At 40.9% G+C, this 19,766-nt stretch overlaps 1 protein-coding gene across 1 annotated transcript in view; it reads left to right on the plus strand.

Moving 5' to 3' along the window:
• The window catches only part of LOC139570592 (cadherin-23-like), a 587,919-nt gene that overhangs the window by 341,678 nt on the left and 226,475 nt on the right, over positions 1-19,766 (plus strand). The window lies entirely within an intron of this gene.

A 19,766-nucleotide genomic window follows, 5' to 3' on the forward strand; every position in this document is an offset into this window, starting at 1 on the left:
CACAAGCACTTACAATAAACAATCCCACACAAAGACATGGGGGGAACAGATGGTTAAATACACAACAAATGATTGAGGGAATTGAAACCAGGTGTGAGGAAAAACAAGACAAAACACATGGAAAATGAAAAGTGGATCGATGATGGCTAGAAGACCGCCGAGCGCCGCCTGAACAAGGAGAGGACCTGACTTCGGCGGAAGTCGTGACACCAAGTTTACTTCAATATGATGGTTATTATATCAATATTTGAGCATAAAGGCATTTCCACCGCCATTTCATGCATAATGAATTTTACAGACACAAAAAAGATTCCTGAAGAAAAAGAAATGCACACCTATTTAGGCGAGGTGCTGGCTAGCGGAGTAGAAAACGTAAAAATAAAGGAGAGACGCACACTCTAGGAGCTCAGATGCAAAAATATTTAATTTTCCAACGTTTCGACAGGCAAGCTGTCTTCATCAGGGTACGATCACAGACACTGCGGGATGACTCGTTTATATAGTGTCAAGACACACAGGTGTCTGTAATCATGGCCAAGAGTGGCCTAATATCATTGGTTAATTTCTCAAATATTAAAATGGCATAGAAAGAGCAGCATACAATAAATACAAATGGATAGCATACGATCATAGACTCACTTAAGACCACACAAGCCTACCAACAACCACAATGGCAAAGTCACAACAATCACAAGAATGGCTTCAGATAAAAGTCCACGTTGAGACCGAAGGGAGCAAGGGTCTTTAAGTTAAAGATCCAGGCAGCCTCTCGTTTTAACAATAAATTATCAAGGTCACCCCCTCTCCTAGGGAGGGTGACATGTTCGATGCCAATATAACGCAGAGACGAAATCGAGTGGCCTGCCTCCAAAAAGTGGGCCGCAACTGGGTAGGTCAAGTTTTGGCACCTAATGGTGCGTACTTTTAATTCACGCTTTGTTTTACCCACATAATTTTTACCACAAGGACAAGTTATAAGATAAACAACTGCCTTAGTGGAGCACGTAATAACACCTTTGATTGGGATTGATTTCCCTGTTTGTGGGTGTTTGAAAGATCTGCATTTATAAGTGCCATTGCATTGAGCACAGCCATTACACTTATAATTTCCATCCAGTAGGGGCGCAAATAGACGTTGTTCAGGAATATCTTGGGGTGGTAAATCAGAGTGTACCAATTGGTCTCTGAGATTTCTGCCACGCGAAAATACGACCAAGGGAAGGTCCGAAAACACATTACCGAGACTATCATCGGATTTTAGAATGTGCCAATGTTTGTGAACGATTCCCTTAATTTGTCCAGAGCGCTTTGAATAAGGGTAGTTAGAATGCAAGAATGCGTCTTTTTGCGAGACTGCCCTTGAAAAAAGATTCCACCATGTCGAACGAACAAATTATCTGTCGGCATTTATCAAATTGTACAAAAACTTCCTGTTTCCATCACAGCTGTGGTGATTGTTTTTTATATGATATGACTTTACTGACATAAAAACTGTGGATGGAAACGTGGTTAATGTAAGTACATTTTTCTTCAATAAAGCAGCTATCAGCTGTGGGTTTATTTAAAATACTATTTGAAGAGGTAGGTTTTCGGAAGATGGGCAGGGACTCTGCTGTCCTAGCTTCAGGGGGAAGCTGGTTCCATCATTGGGGTGCAAGGACAGAAAATAGTTTTCCCTGGGCTTAGTATGGTTGGGAGAGCCAAGAGACCAGAAGTGGCAGAACGGAGTACTCGGGTTGGGGTGTAGGGTTTGAGCATAGCCTGAAGGTAGGGTGGGGCAGTTCCTCTTGCTGCTCCGTAGGCAAGTACAGTGGTCTTCTAGTGGATGCAAGCTTTGACTGGAAGCTAGTAGATTGTGCAGAGGAGAGGAGTGACATGGAAGAACTTGGGAATGTTGAACACCAGGTGGCTTGTGACGTTCTGGATAAGTTTGATAGCACAAGCGGGAAGCTCAGCCAACAGTGAGTTGAAATAGTCCAGACAGATTGACACATGCTCCGCTTCCTGTGTGAGGTAGGGTCGTACTCTACGGATGTTGTAGAGCATGAACCTGCTGGGGCGAGTCACTGCGTTGATGTTTACAGCGAACGACAGGGTTTTTGTCTAGGGTCACACCAAGGTTCTTTGCCGCACTCTGGGAGGGGGACACTGTGGAGTTGTCAAACATGATGTAGAGGTCTTGGAGTGGGCAGGCCTTCCCCGGGAGAAAGAGCAGCTCCATCTTGTCAAGGATGAGGTGGTGAGCCGCCAGGCACGCAGAGATGTGTGTCTCCACTTGCTTGTCAGATGGGGGAAGGAGAAAAGTTGTTGAATGTCATCCGCATAGCCATGATAGGAGACCATGTGAGGATATGACGGAGCCGGGTGACGTTTGTTAGGTTCTAAATAAACGGAGTAAAAACTCAAAGACGACTAGTAAAGCGCAAACCAAGTTTATTCACCCACTGGGTAACACAGCTGCATTAGACAAATACATTTTCCCACCAGCACAAGTATGTATACTCCCTTTAGGTGGTCTCCTCTTTTTCTCTAAACATTACATCTTTGTTGCTAGGCTCCTTCCCTTACTTAGTAATTATCCAAGCCCATGGCTCATATCCACCCTTAATTGACCACACCATATACATTCCTCCTATATATAAACATTAACTTCTGGTGTAGCAAGTATTTCAAATTACAACCGAACAGTCCCTCCTAATGAAACAAATAATAATAATACATGATTGACATTCACAGTTGATTTGTCTATTTACACCTCCAAAATGTATAGCCTCTGATTTATAATCACACTATGCACACTCTTATTTCTCTCTCATCGGACAACTGATAATGACATTTCAGCTGGAGCTTTTGACTTTCTCCAATTCCTCCTTCTGGTTCATATGACAGTAATAGCATAAGACTTGAGAAGCAAAAAGCAACACAAAACAACAAGTTTTAATAATGCGTTGAGCTTTGCATAATTATATATGCAATGAAAAACCTACGTTTGATAACATGGCGATTTCCACTCTCTCTTCGCCTGACTCTATGCCTGCTGGGTTCCACAAAAATGAAGACCCCAAAAAACTCCTCATGCTTTCACCCAGTCTTCCCCGCTTCCAAAAAGTTTCCAAGCCATGTCATTTTCACTTCGCTCCCCATCTCCTTCGTCCTCCATGGCCACCTGATATACACTTGCGGTGGCCTTAAAATCACTATAGCGTCCTTCAGGCATGGTACCTTCTTTGACGAACCCCTCACTGAAAGTTGACAATGGTGTCTGAAATGACAACACTTTCTCTGCTACTCCCACCATGATCTGGGTATGTGTGACGTTCAATTGAACTTCATAGTAGTCTCTATTTTGTGCACAGTTAGCTGTCCTTCCCCTCCTACGAACTAACCCCTGATATCACTATACACAGAGACTCTAATACCCCTTCTTTCATTTATGAGCCACACAGATCTCCGATCCAGTCACATTCCATTCCGCTTTCCCAATTCCCTGTAACGTTAATGTCTTGGTTTTTGAGACTTCACAGAATACACTGATGTCGGTCCTGCCAGACTCTGTAACTAACACCCTTATGCAAACATTTTGTCTCAAACGCAGGCCCCATATGTACCATGCCTCCGGCCACAAATAAATGTGCACATAAATCATTCCATCTAACTCAGAACATGTTAGTCACTACTGCTAATCCACTTCTATAGTTATAAACATACTAAAACATTCTGAAGTCAATTTCCAACAATCCCGCCTCTGGAACAATGATCCTTCTAATGTTCCACAACACCTAGAAAACATATGGACTTGAACAGGAAAGAGAGAAAATACATATTTAATAATTTCACACCACCCTGAGATTGGGGAGAGAACCGTCCATTTATTCTGTCCAATGCCAATGGAATGCTAGTCTCCATGCCAGCCACCTTTATCCTCATCCTCGGGTGTCATGTATCATCCAGCAAGCCATATGTATTGATGTGCTTTAACATTAGGATTCTGATGACATGGTAAAACAAAAACCGCTACTATCCCTCTCATGATGAGTCCAAGCTACCATCTTTTTCAAATGTATTTTTATTTCACCTTTATTTAACCAGGTAGGCTAGTTGAGAACAAGTTCTCATTTACAACTGCGACCTGGCCAAGATAAAGCACAGCAGTTCGACACATTCAACAACACAGAGTTACACATGGAATAAACAAACATACAGTCAATAATACAGTAGAAAAAAAGAAGACAAAATGTCTATATACTGTGAGTGCAAATGAGGTAAGATAAGGGAGTTATAAGGCAATAACTAGGCCATGGTGGTGAAGTAATTACAATACAGCAATTAGACACTGGAATGGTAGATGTGCAGAAGATTAATGTGTAAGTAGAGATACTGGGGTGCAAAGGAGCAAGATTAATAAATAAATACAGTATGGGGATGAGGTAGTTGGATGGGCTGTTTACATATGGGCTATGTACAGGTGCAGTGATCTGTGAGCTGCTCTGACAGCTGGTGCTTAAAGCTAGTGAGGGAGATATGAGTCTCCAGCTTCAGTGATTTTTGCAGTTCGTTCCAGTCATTGGCAGCACAGAACTGGAAGGAAAGGCGGCCAAAGGAGAAATTGGCTTTGGGGGTGACCAGTGAGATATACCTGCTGGAGCGCGTGCTACGGGTGGGTGCTGCTATGGTGACCAGTGAGCTGAGATAAGGCTGGGCTTCACCTAGCAGAGACTTGTAGATGACCTGGAGCCAGTGGGTTTTGCGACGAGTATGAAGCGATGGCCAGCCAACGAGAGCGTACAGGTCGCAGTGGTGGGTAATATATAGGGCGTTGATGGCAAAATGGATGGCACTGTGATAGACTACATCCAATTTGCTGAGTAGCGTGTTGGAGGCTATTTTGTAAATGACATCGCTGAAGTCAAGGATCGGTAGGATGGTCAGTTTTACGAGGATATGTTTGGCAGCATGAGTGAAGGAGGCTTTGTTGCGAAATAGGAAGCCGGTTATAGATTTAATTTTAGATTGGAGATGCTTAATGTGAGTCTGGAAGGAGAGTTTACAGTTTAGCCAGACACCTAGGTATTTGTAGGTGTCCACATATTCTGTCAGAACCGTCCAGAGTAGTGCTGCAGGACGGGCGGGCAGGTGCGGGCAGTGTTCGGTTGAAGAGCATGCACTTAGTTTTACTTGCATTTAAGAGCAGTAGGAGGCCACGGAAGGAGAGTTGTATGGCATTGAAGCTCGTCTCGAGGTTAGTTCACACAGTGTCCAAAGAAGGGCCAGAAGTATACAGACTGGTGTTGTCTGCGTAGAGGTGGATCAGAGGATCACCAGCAGCGAGAGCGACATCATTGATGTATACAGAGAAGAGAGTCGGCTCGAGAATTGAACCCTGTTGCACCCCCATAGAGACTGCAAGAGGTCCGGACAACAGGCCCTCCGATTTGACACACTGAACTCTATGAGAGAAGTAGTTGGTGAACCAGTCGAAGCACTCATTTGAGAAACCAAGGCTGTTGAGTCTGCCAATAAGAATGTGGTGATTGACAGAGTCGAAAGCATTGGCCAGGTCGATGAATAGGGCTGCACAGTAATGGCTCTTATCGATGACGGTAATGATATTGTTTAGGACCTTGAGCGTGGCTGAGGTGCACCCATGACCAGCTCTGAAACCAGATTGCATAGCGGAGAAGGTATGGTGGGATTTGAAATGGTCGGTAATCTGTTTGTTAACTTGGCTTTCGAGACCTTAGAATGGCAGGGTAGGATAGATATAGGTCTGTAGCAGTTTGGATCTATAGTGTCTCCCCCTCTTTGAAGAGGGGGATGACCGCGGCAGCTTTCCAATCTTTGGGAATCTCAGACGATACGAAATAGAGGTTGAACAGGCTAGTTAGGGTCAGTCAGGTCTGGAGAGAACCAAGGGCTATCCTGGTTCTAAATTTTTTGAAAGGGGCATGCTTATTTAAGATGGTGAGGAAGGCACTTTTAAAGAATGACCAGGCATCCTCTACTGACGGGATGAGGTCAATATCCTTCCAGGATACCCGGGCCAGGTCTATTAGGAAGGCCTGCTCGCTGAAGTGTTTTAGGGAGCGTTTGATAGTGATGAGTGGTGGTCGTTTGACTGCAGACCCGTTACGGATGCAGGCAAATAGGCAGTGATCGCTGAGATCTTGGTTGAAAACAACAGAAGTGTATTTGGAGGGCAAGTTGGTTCGGATGATATCTATGAGTGTGCCCGTGTTTACGGATTTGGGGTTGTACCTGGTGGGTTCATTGATAATTTGTGAGAGATTGAGGGCATCAAGCTTAGATTGTAGGATGGCCGGGGTGTTAAGCATGTCCCAGTTTAGGTCACATAGCAGCACTAGCTCTGAAGATAGATCGGGTGCAATCAGTTCACATATGGTGTCCAGGGCACAGCTAGAGGCAGAGGGTGGTCTATAGCAAGTGGCAACGGTGAGAGACTTGTTTCTGGAAAGGTTAATTTTTTAAAGAAGAAGCTTGAATTGTTTGGGTACAGACCTGGATAGTAAGACAGAACTCTGCAGGGTATCTCTGCAGTAGATTGCAACACCACCACCCCTGGCAGTTCTTTCTTGTCGGAAAATGTTATAGGGATGTACATTTCAGGGTTTTTGGTGGTCTTCCTGAGCCAGGATTCAGACACGGCTAGGACATCCGGATTGGCAGAGTGTGCTAGGGCAGTGAATAAAACAAACTTAGGGAGGAGGCTTCTAATGTTAACCCGAGGAACAGACGAGGAGTAGGATAAGGGTACGGCTAAAGGCTAAAATAACTGGTCGTCTAGTACGTTCAGAACAGAGAGTAAAAGCAGATTTATGGGCACGGTAGAATAGATTCAAGGCATAATGTACAGACAAAGGTATGGTAGGATGTGGATACAGTGAGGGTAAACCTGTGCATAGAGTGACGATGAAAGAGATATTGTCCCTAGAAATATCATTTAAACCAGGTGATGTCACCACATGTGTGGTAGGTGGAACTAAAGTGTTAAATAAGGCATATTGAGCAGGGCTAGAGGCTCTACAGTGAAATACGACAATAAATACTAACCAAAACAGCAATGGACAAGGCATATTGATATATATTAGTGAGAGGCATGCGTGGCCGAGTGATCATAGGAGTCCAGTGAGTGGCTTCAGGCAGCTTGCGGGCCGGGGCTAGCAAGCTAACAGAAGGGCCTTAGAAGGACGTCGTGACGGAAGAAAGTCTGTTGTGGCCCCCTGGTGCTATTACATCGGCAGACAGATCAGCAGGGCTCCGTGTGGTAAACCAGTCCAATTGGCAGAATAGGTATAGTGGCCAAAGAATTTGTCTGGTGGGCCACTTAAGCTAACAGTCCGATGTGCTCTGGACAGCTAGCAGGCCGCGGCTAACATGCTCGCGGATGGGATTTCAGGGGACGAAGCGATGGCGGAGCCAGTTGAGAAAAACCCCATCGGGCGAATCACGTCGGTGGTCCAGTCGTGATGAGTCGGCGGGGGTCCAAGCCAATTGGCAAAAAGAGGTATTGTAGCCCAAGTAGTGGCTGATGGACGTCTTTGGCTAGCCGGAAGATGGGCCTTGCAAGGATAGCTCCAGGCGAATTGGTTATTGCTTCAGGACAGTGACGTTATCCAGGAGTGGCCACTTGAATAGCAGCTAGCTAGCTGCGATGATCCAGGTGAAGAATAAAAGGTTCAGAGCTTGCGGTAGGAATCCGGAGATATGGAGAAAAATAAGTCTGATTTGCTCTGGTTTGAGTCGCGCTGTGCAGACTGGCGAGAGTTGTCCATGCTAGAGGTGGCTGATGACCACTAGCAGTGGCTAGCTGACTACTAGCTAGTAGCTAGTTAGCTGGCTAGCATCTGTTGGGGTTCCGGTTCAGGCGGCGGTTCAGACGACGGATCAGCAGGGCTCCGTATGGTGGGTATAGTGGCCAAAGAATTTGTCTGATGGGACAGTCCGATATACTTTAGACAGCTGGCGGGCCGTGGCTAACTGGTAGCCAGTTAGCTGGTAGCCAGTTAGCTGGCTAGCTTTTGATGAGTTGATGAGTTCTTAAGTATAAAAATAACAGATCCGTACCACATTGGGTGAGGCGGGTTGCAGGAGAGTATATTCAGTCCGTAGATAGAAAGTGATATTAAAATATTAAATATATATACGGGGAAAAAACAAAGAAAAATGATGTTTACAAGGGACAGGAAGGGATAAGACAAAAACACACGTCCGACTGCTACGCCATCAAGTGGGTTCCCTCTCGGAGGACACTAAACGATAAGGTTTCCTGGTAGGAAACCCTCCCTACACCCAATACATGTGAGCATTGCACCCTCCCCTCACTTTGTGTTCTCCTCGCAGCTTAGGGGCAGTGCTCTCTCTCTTTCTCTCCTTTCCGAATCATAATTAAAACACTTGATACAGTGGTTCTTTCTTTTAAAGTTGCGTCGTACTGCGGCACAGCTTCATGCCGCAAAATTCTATGGCACGTTATTTAAGTGTCAGGCATTGTTGCCATTAATGTGAGTTAGTGCTAATTTGCCCACCAGAGGGCATCTTTGAGAAGCTAACATGTTGAAATGACATGGAGCTGTAGGCCTAAGAGTCAAAGGGAGCCTTGAATAGAACAGACTATATGCGATTTATTTTTAGAAATGTAGCTTCATTAATTTGATGAATATTATGGTTTTTCTATTCCAAGAAAAACAGAAATGCATTTCTTACTGTAGCAGATGTACTGTAGGCCTAAAGGGTTTCCGTTAGGAAAATATGGCACTGTATTGCACTTGTTTCTATTCCAAGAAAAGGAAAATGCATTTGTTACTGTAGCTGTTTTATCATAACGTACTTATTGGCATAAAGGCCTACTTAAATATACAGTACATCAATCAATCACTCAGTAATTTGTGTATGTCATCACACAGCATACAAGTCATCCATGTCTTTAAATACAGTCAAGCATTTTTGTTATAAAACTAAATAACAAAGGGAGCCTTGATTAATTTTACAATCATGGCTAAAGCGATTTAATTAAGGGTTTCAATCTGGAAAATATGGTGCTGTACAACGTGACCGGTCGGGAGTAGGCCTAGGCTACTAAGTGACTGCGAGTGAAGAGCAAACATGAGGTGGAGTTCCAGAGCTCACAGGTGTGCCTGGCATGGATCTCATTCCTCTCCCTCTTCAACGCTTCATTCTCGGCCTGACTCGCTCCGACAATGACTCGCTGGACCAATGCATCAGCTGTCGCCCGTATCCCTGCCCTCAGAGAATGTTTCTCTTTCTGCTGGTCTGCCTTCAGTGACTTGAATCTTGGTCTTCAATGTTTGAATCTGATCGATGTGCATCAGAGCAAAATAATCGAAAAAATAACCAAATAAAAATATGATTGATTTATCAAGACGAGTCCCCATGCTCTGTCATTCAGTGATATTCCCATAGTAATTTGTTTTGGATCCATCCAGATGTGGTTAGAAAAGAGTGCATTTGGTGGGCTATGCAAAACAGATGATTTTATTAACGAAAGCATAAATTTGTTGATGAACAAATACTGTACAGTATATGCTTTATTCGACATTTTGCGGTTGCATGAGGTTTGGAGTTAGAAATGTAAAACTTTATAGTACTTAATACATTGTAAGTTGGGGTGATTTTTTCACACAACTAGCCGAGCTATTAGACTATCCTTTAGTAAAGGTATGACGAGTCTATTGTCCTGCTAATAGCCCATCATGGAAACGTTGTTTGCAGAATTCACAGCCTGCTAAACTTGTGAAAAACAAAATGCCTCCAGCTGTCTATCACTGCTGTAAATACAAACACAGCATCTACAGTGGTACAAATATATTATTGAATTCGATATAAAAATTTAAATGCACATAATTTGAAATGTTAAACTAACAAGTGGTTGTCATGGTGAATAATCCAATAATAATTGGTATGACATGGCTCCTGGAACTCATTAAGAGGCGGCTTCTAAATGAAAATACTTGCAGTTTAATAAAATGTCCCTGTAGATCTAATTAAGTTTAGAGGATTGGAGGATTCTGAATGAATATCTAAGGGGAATTTTTCATTTGGGAAAATCTGGTCTGTGAAATTGAGTTAGAAATGTGAAACCTTACAGAGAATATCTAAGGGGCTATTATATAATAGCAGTCTCGTGGTTATTGAGGTAAGCTGGTCTCTACTCAAACCTTAGCCCTTTCGTAATTGAGAGAAGCATGGCCTGAAGATAAATTCCCAAGGTGGGGGTTATATTCGGAAGAGTAGAAAGGGGCTGTTCCACGACGCCAGATCAATGTCTGTGCTCATGGGGCGGGCCTATGATTTAGTTAAACTCCAAAGGGAATTGGAGTTTCCTTCATTAAACAGTTTAAAATTACACATTTCACAAATAGTTTCATCTTTACTCATTCATTTTATACAACAATTAGGTGCATGCCTCACAACTGAGACTCTTGTATAAACAGGGTTATTGTAATGTTGCTGTATTGTCTCTCATGAGTTTCACAAAATTGTACCAAACAGACCAGTTCGTAGCTGGCTACTTCACCGACCGTTTATACATTCTCCAGAACATGAATATTGTTCAGTTCTCAAGTTCTGTGAGGTGGAAGAAGTTCCTTTGTTCTCTCTATGAAAACTCACTCTCTCTCTATACTGTCTGGCCATGAGGAAGAATCTCCTCCAGATATGTATGACCTGCCTAACAGAGCCTGGTGTAGGGGGAAGAGAATGAGGGGGATGGTGCAGAGAGAGGGGGATGGTGCTCGCTGTACCCAAAGAGGGCATGTGATGGCATTTTCCTGTATTACCAAATGAGGAGAGTTACAAACCACACACCAGTCAGAGTTATACTTAAACTTCATCTTTAATAATATGAGCTTTACAATAGCCCTTTGACTCACAGATCAATTCACTATCTATAATGAATTTTGAGAGTCACTACATAAGAATACAAAGATAGTTTATAGCCAAGATACACCCCTCTCAACTTACATGACAAACCACAGATCTTAGGAACAGTTCACAAACCCATTTACATGGAAAATACATATATTCTACATAAACCAAAAATCACAAAACAATAACTCATTGCATGGGGTTCCTGCACATGACCAGTTTCATTCCAAGAAACTCAGCACTCTCTCTTATTTCAATCCCCAACACATTTTCTAAGCACTCTAGCATGTTATCTGGGAAGGTTATGATACACAGTCACCTGCACGAACCCACGAAGAAAATCAAAACTCATTACAGTTTATGAGATTCAAAGCTATATTTTCCAAAGACAGTAAAAAGCACATGTTTAATGCATAATGCAGTCCATGCAACAATGGAGTTTAATACAGTAATATTTAGTTATCTATTACACTCCAGTGGATCAGCATAGTATGTTGGACTATTTCCATTCCAGAAACAAATATTAGCATATCTTGTTGAACAAATCCAGGAAATGACTCATAGTTAAAATAAAATGTATCCCCTTGGTGCCTAATGAACATGACCCAAGACAAGCATCATGATTCCACTATTTATAAGGCAATGCCGATAGATCAAATAGATTAGGATCAATTTCACTCTCCAAATCAGAGTTCACCCTCTCCATTCACCATGGCATGCTTATAATAGTTTCAACATCTTTAGTTCATAACAACAATCAAAACAATCCTTCAGTTTTAAAAATCATTCAATTTCCAAATAAAATCATAATTAGAACCCAGTTAATTATCCAACCAAAATTTAGAATGACATTGCTCAGTGATTTAAATTGGTCTTATCACTCAAAGTAAAAAAATTAATTTAACACACATCAATATTGGCAGAATGTACATTCATATTAACATTCAGTATAATTATCCCATAATTCTACTATTAACTTTTATATCACGATTATAATACAGATCAGTATCTCAATGCATTCTTAATCTAAATTACTATAATTTTCCGTGGTGTAGACCTCTACAATCAACCTGATACCACAAAAGTCTAACGCAATTTTTTTGGCACAGTTGATCAACCCCCTCCTTCAGGCACTGATTCTTCTGGCGTCCTTTTCGTTCTTCTTCAGATAGCTTTACAGTTCAAAGTGGATGGCCCATGATAATGTCCCAATTTTAATGTCTCACCTTTACCGTCCATTTGTCAACCAGTATACCAGCAACATAAGAGAAGTTTAGAACAGATTTATCTCCATGCTCACTCCACGTGGACTCTTCTCACACTCCTGAGAGAAACATGAAAGAAAAGCAGTTGACAGCTTAGATCGTATACTGTCCACCAATTTCTGTCTCGGCTCCCTTCTCTCATTAGAAGTGGTTCGGACAGGGCCTTATTCAATGCCTTTGTCACTCTTCTTCAGCCAGTTAGAGGGGGTTTTGAGGTACACACACTGTTCGGTTATTATTATCTCTTCCATGCATTAAGATACCGTCTGATGTCACTTTTCATGATAACCTCGAAAGAACAGATCAGATCAGAACAACAGTTTAGTTCAGTTCATTAACTTCTTATGGCTGCAATCCCGTTAACGGGATGATATGACAACAGCCAGTGAAAGTGCAGGGCGCCAAATTCAAACAACAGAAATCTCATAATTAAAATTCCTCAAACATACATGTATCTTATACCATTTTAAAGGTAATCTTGTTGTTAATCCCACCAGTGTCCGATTTCAAATAGGCTTTTCAGCGAAAGCACCACAAACGATTATGTTAGGTCACCACCATTTCACAGAAAAATTTTGCCATTTTTCCAGCCAAAGAGAGGAGTCACAAAAAGAACAAATAGAGATAAAATTAATCTAACCTTTGATGATCTTCATCAGATGACACTCATAGGACATCATGTTACACAATACATATATGTCTTGTTCGATTAAGTTCATATTTATATCCAAAAACCTCAGTTTACATTGGTGTCATGTTCAGAAATGCCTCCAAAATATCCGGAGAAATTGTAGAGAGCCACGTCAAATAACAGAAATACTCATCGTAAACTTTGATGAAAGATACATGTTTTACATAGAATTAAAGATACACTTGTTCTTAATCCAACCGCTGTGTCAGATTTCAAAAACCTTTATGGCAAAACACAATATTCAATAATCTGAAAACAGCGTTCAGCCACAAAAGCAAGCCATACAGTTACCCGCCAAATTGTGCAGTCAACAAAACTCATAAAAAGCATTATAAATCTTCACTTACCTTTGCTGATCTTCGTCGGAATGCACTCCCAGGACTCCCACTTCCACAATAAATGTTTGTGTTGTTCGGTAATGTCCATCATTTATGTCCAAATAGCTATTTTGTTTGCGTGTTTGGTAAACAAATCCAACGTCAGGAAGCGCGTTCACTAAAAGCTGACGAAATGTCCAAAAGTTTCGTAACAGTCAGTAGAAACATGTCAAATGATGTATTGAATCAATCTTTAGAATTTTTTAAATATAAATCTTGAATAACATTCTAACAAGAGAATTACATAGACTTCAGAAGAGCGATGGAACAGAGCTCCCTCTCATGTGAACGTGCATGGTCAAAGCATGGTCAGGTCATGGCAGACCTGACTAATTCCCCTCTCATTCGCCCCCCCCCCCCCTTCACAGTAGAGGCATCAGACAAGGTTCTACAGACTGTTGACATCTAGTGGAAGCCGTAGGAAGTGCAAACTCATCCATATCTCGCTGTGATTTCAATAGGATCTTGGTTGAAAATCGACCAGCCTCAGAATTCCCACTTCTTGTTTGGATTTTTTCTCAGGTTTTTGCCTGCCATATGAGTTCTGTTATACTCACAGACATAATTCAAACAGTTTTAGAAACATCAGAGTGTTTTCTATCCAATACTACTAATAATATGCATATATTAGCAATTGTGACTGAGGAGCAGGCCGTTTACTCTGGGCACCTCTGTGCACCTTTCATCCAAGCTACTCAATACTGCCCCTGCAGCCATAAGTTAACTACATGATTCATTATTACTTTTAGCAATTATTCTTAATACAAATGTATAAACATATTTCAAAGAGAATAACAACACATACTAATGAAACCATTCTTTCAAATTGGCTTATACTCCCCATGTCAACTCCATCATAGAGCCAAAGGATCAGGAAGTTAGACCTATAACCCACCGGAAATAGAACAGAACAAACAAACAACACAACAATACAATACACTCCTTCACATATCACTCAAGGTGTGTAAACTTCAATCCAAAACCTCAAAGAACTGAATCCTCCCCCATTTTAACACATAACCCTCCATGAGAGTAAGGTGAGAAAAAAAACACTACTACTGGTCAAAAGATAAAACAAAATTTCAAATAACGTACACAAATTAAAATCACTACTCTGAAAACCTCCACAAAGAAAAAATATTTTACCCATATGGTCATAGGAAAATAGACTTAAAGCAGCCTACCCTTGGTTAATATGGCTAAGAACTATAAACTCCATCTTATTTATCAATTACACAAATTACCTTGAAATCAGTATTACAAATGACATTAAATTCATTATCAAAATGGCTTTCCAATGAGGGTGATCAAGCCACAACGGAAAGTCATGATAGATGTCATAGGTCATACAAACCCTGCAAAGAAGTGTTTCTTACTATATTAGACAAATAAAAAAATTGTCAAACATTTCCTACATGTTGTATCCCAGGTTCCCAGAACATTCCTTTATCAAAAGAATTCACGTGTTTAATTAAAACTCAGAAAATATAAACTCAGAAATATTCCATGTGCGTGCGTGCCCCTTTAAGATACCTTGGCACTAAAACAAATGAAAAACTCACCAAACCCAAAGGAAATTTTAAAACAAATCAAACATAGTATTTTAAAAACACCAACAAATAGTCATAACAAATGTGTTGTGTGTGTGTGTATTTGCAAACCTGTAAAAACACACAAAAACTTAAGTTAACTATAAACAAAACCTAATAATAATGATAATTCCACTGTACCTCAAATCATGAATCATAAATTGTAATCTACATCAATGTATATGTATGCTTAATTGAACATACACTACCCTTAAATACAATTATCCTGGTATCATTACTATCTAAATGTAATCATTTTTTCCTCTGTCGCAAATGTAGTACATTTCTCAGCGTAAGGAATCAGTGATATTTAATCCCAGGCATTTAATAAAAATGTAGACGTGTTCTCCCATGTCTCCTTTAACTTACATACTTTAGGTAACTTCCATCCGTCCCGGAAGAAAGAATCCTACTCAAACACATTAGATAATACAATGTTTAATTTAGTAACATCAACACCTAAAATAAACAATAAACAGTAAACAAATAAACAAACCCATAACCCCTTTAATCAGCAATCTAATAATTTCAACCTGTTGATATGTTTAGTAAAAACTATCCAGATTTTTAACAAATCTAAAATCTTTCAAAAGTTGGCGCTGTCTCATCAGCGTAAAAATCAAAACAAACTTTTTTTCACTCATATCTACAAGGTTTTCATTCCCCAAAGGTCAATACTGTTCAGCTCGTACATTAATGATCTTCCTTCTGTCTGTACAGGGTCTGAATTTCCAATGTATGCAGATGATACAGTGATAAATGCATGCAAATAACAAACAACAAGCTACACAAGAACTCACTACTGTAATGGTTCAGATGACAAAATTGCTCAGAGACTCATGTTTGCCTCTCAATAAAAATAAAAAAACACAGTCTGCATGTTCCTCACAAAGAAAACAACTGATGCCCCTGAGACAGATGTCTATGTATCAGGGGAAAAGCTACAGGTGGTGTCTGATTTTAAGTACCACGGCATCATACTTGATTCCAACCTCTCTTTTAAATAGCAAATAAAAAAGGTAACTCAAATAACCAAATTCAACCTAGCTAATTTCCAAAACATATGAAATCGTTTTGATTACAGAGGTAACAAAACTATACTTCAAATATATGATACTCCCCCACTTAACATACTACTTGACTAGTTTGGCCCAAGCTTGCTTTACAACATTACAACCCATTCAGTCTGTCTGCAAACAGGCTCTCAAAGTAATTGATAGGAAACCCAATAGCTATAGAAAGCATAAGAAAAAATCGTATGCAATACACTGACGCCTATCTTGTATTCAATATTCTAAATGTCCAGGCTCCCCCTCTACTTAGTACTTTTGTTGAACAGGAAACCCAAACCTTATGGCAGCAGATCCACAAGATCCGCCATGAGAGATGACTGTATAGTTCCCTTAAGGAAAAGCACCTTTAGTCAATCTGCTTTCACTGTGAGAGCTTCCCATGTCTGGAATACCCTGCCATTAGACACACACAACTGTGATTAATGTGCACTGTCCCTGTAAAAATAAAAATTACTCAAACTGCAATCAACTTTAATGACCTGACATTGTTCCACGTAATGGAAACAGATTACAATGTTAGAATACATGACCTTCCTGCTCAAATTCACTGGTGTTACCTAAACAATCAAACCAAGATTCAATAACCATCAGAATACCAAAATTATCACAAAATGTTTCCTTATTCACACCTGAATCTCTTTCAGCCCAACTCTCCTATTTTTTTTACCAGGTGGCAAAAATATAACCCCTCTCAAACAACATTCTGCCTTACCTCTATCGTAAGATTAAAACAAAACTTTACAATTTTCTCTTCTCTTTCGGCTTCACACTTATGAAATGTCCAAGACTTTAAAAATAACATGTACAGCGCCAAATGTATTCATTAGATTTAGGTAACTGTCTCTTCCTTGATTCAGTTATTTAAATACGACTCCCTATTTTTCTCAATATGTTATTTCAGCAGACCATTTAGGCAACAGACAACGTATCACATCAAACTCGCCTCGATATTTAAGTTAAATGAATTCGTCTTTCAATTTGAACCAAACAAGCTATTAAAACGTTCAGTTTATATCTTATACAAACACTAGCGACCGTATCCTTCCAGTCAAAACATACCAAATAGTTGAATTACAATGAGTAACTCAGATTTTAGTCAGTGCATTGGCCGGGAACCGAACTCGAGAATTTCTTTTGGAAGGCGAACATTCTACCACTGCACCAGCAATGCTATTTGAAGATCTAAGACTCCCCGCAAATAAACCCACTTTACAATTGTCTGTAGTCGTAAAATCAGGCACGTACTACCGAGACAATTCCCAGAAAATAGCCCTAATTTAAAGGTCCAAACGTTACTGCGGCGATGATTCTCACATGCCAAATGAATAGATTAGCAGTCAGAGTAAAATTGACATTCATTGACTAGGAAACAGATCTTGCGCCTTTTAATAAAAGTAGATTATGTTTACTCATGCAACGTATTTCAATTACGACTACATCTCATTAATCACGCAATGATAATTAGTTTGATGGATACCCTAGGCTTTGTACGACATTATAAATTACGTCGAGATTCCATCTTAATTCGCTCTAACTTTATGGAAAACGGTTTATTCAATAAATCCCGCAACTCCTCTCATACTGGGAAGAAAAAATAAAACAGTTTCAGACCTTAAGGGCAGTTTTATTTCAAATGTTGTACCCAGACGGAGATAATCCAATAAGCGTGTTATAGTTACATCGTTAGGGTAAGATAACCAAAAGTGGACACACTCTAATCAGTTTCTAGAGCTCAATTGCCCAGATTTTGTAGACAGTTTAATATTGCTTAAAACTACGAATGGGTGGTTTAAATTGTATCTATTTATATTCTCAGCATTACTTTCATCGTTATCACTAGTAATCGATTATACACACATACAATTGATCATGTTTTCATATATTCACAGAATCCATATAAAACGTAAGAAATTCTTAGGTACTCACACAGAACTTTAAGGATCACCCACACAGGATTGGTCAGATGTTCACACAGAACTGGTCAGATGTTCACACAGAACATCAGAACATAATTAAAAGGTTACCCACACCACACAGAGTCAACCTACCTCGCTCCTACAAATATTACCTAGTGATCCCATAACAAAATACTCACACAGAGTAACCCAGGGCATACCTGGCCAGCACATTTTAAATAATTGGAATTCACCACCTCTGAGGGTCACTTAGACAGTCACACCGACACTTTCAGAATGAGGTCCTTCTTCCAATAGGGCTTCACCAAGTACAGTGTTTCACACAGAACACACAGTCACCCTGGCCCCTCACCCCCACAGACCGCACCAATCCCCACTGTGATCAATTCAGTGTCAGGACGGCTCTAGGTCGCCCGCAACTGACCAATAGCAGAGTATCTTTGAGTCCGCAAACTCTCCGATTACTTTCCTCAGAGCCTACGTAACAGAGGCTTTTCTAAAAACTCGACTTCAAGTTAACATTAGCTTGCTGGCTCGTTTGCTAAAGTTACATGATGTGTGTGATCTTACACGTTGTTTACTTAGCTAGGGTCATTGTTTACCTAGCTAGCTAGCTACATTTCTTTAAAGTGTTCAACACCCATTGAATATGGCCGGTGTCAGTAAAGGTCGGCAAAAAAGCATCATGAAATTGTTGCCAGTAGAGCTTGTTAGACTGTTTTCATGTTATCCAGATGTAATCAAATCATCGGCTAGAGCGTCAAGTGTGCGCTCTGGACGCTCCGAGAGCGAAACGAGATGGGTGGGGCTAAAGCTTAAGAGGGTGTGAACGATGCTGAATGGGTGTAGACAAAGAGGAGCTTTTGAAAGTTTTTCAACTTTCAAAGCAGAATTACTTCCCCATTGTTCCTCAAAAATGCAGTGTATGATATATACCATTTTGCAACTCTGAGTCTCTACATTTATCCAATGTAAAAAAAAACATATATACCTCTCCGCTTGATTAATTTGTCTTACTCTTGAATCCATTACCGGTACTGGGGGTATGTTGGGCAGCAACTATACGCACTGCAAAGTGAGTGGAATTAGATTCCACTCTTAATGTGGCTTGAACTATCTCTGCCCATGTGGAGTGTTGGTCCACCACCCCTGCAATAGCAGTAGTGCCAGTGGGTTTCAACCCTGCCATCGAAGCGGAGGTACACATTCCTGCATTTTCATTCGAATGATCTGCTAGTGCCAGATTAGGGCACAGTGCCTAGTCCTACCTGTATTATTTACAGTGGGCCTACTGAATAAACTCAGGCTTTTCTTGGTCTGTATCCTATAAATTGTTCAGCCTACAATTCTCATCTCCCCAAGATGTCAGAATGAGTGATAACAGGTGTAGGAACTGTGCCTAACTTGTTTTTGGTGCCGGCTCCTGTTTCACTGATTCAGAGTCTCTAGTTTGACTGTAAATCGTGGTGAACCCTTCTCGCAGCGCCAACTGTTAGGTTCTAAATAAACGGAGTAAAAACTGAGGGACGACTAATAACGCTGAAGCCAAGTTTATTCACCCACTGGGTCACACAGCTGCATAAGACAAAGACATGTTCCCACCAGCACAAGTATTTATACCCCCTTTAGGTGGAGTCTCCTCCTTTTCTCTAAACATTACATCTTTGTTGCTAGGCAGGAAGTTAAGTGATGTGGGTAATACACTGTTTCTTCTCCCTTCATGTGACCTGACCTGACCTCGGCCCCCATTCTTCTCTAATCCACAGCTGTCCACCCTTATCAGTGAACGCAACCATGTGATCGCCTTTTCCCTTACTTAGTAACTCTCCAAGACCATGGCTTCTGGTGTAGCAAGTATTTCAAATTACAACCCAACACATTGTATAGAGAGAATAGGAGGGCCTAGAACCGAGCCCTGGGGGACACCTGTAGTGAGAGAATAATTGTGCAGAC

The sequence above is a fragment of the Salvelinus alpinus genome, chromosome 3 (assembly GCF_045679555.1).
Source record: "Salvelinus alpinus chromosome 3, SLU_Salpinus.1, whole genome shotgun sequence".
NCBI classification, from domain to species: domain Eukaryota; kingdom Metazoa; phylum Chordata; class Actinopteri; order Salmoniformes; family Salmonidae; genus Salvelinus; species Salvelinus alpinus.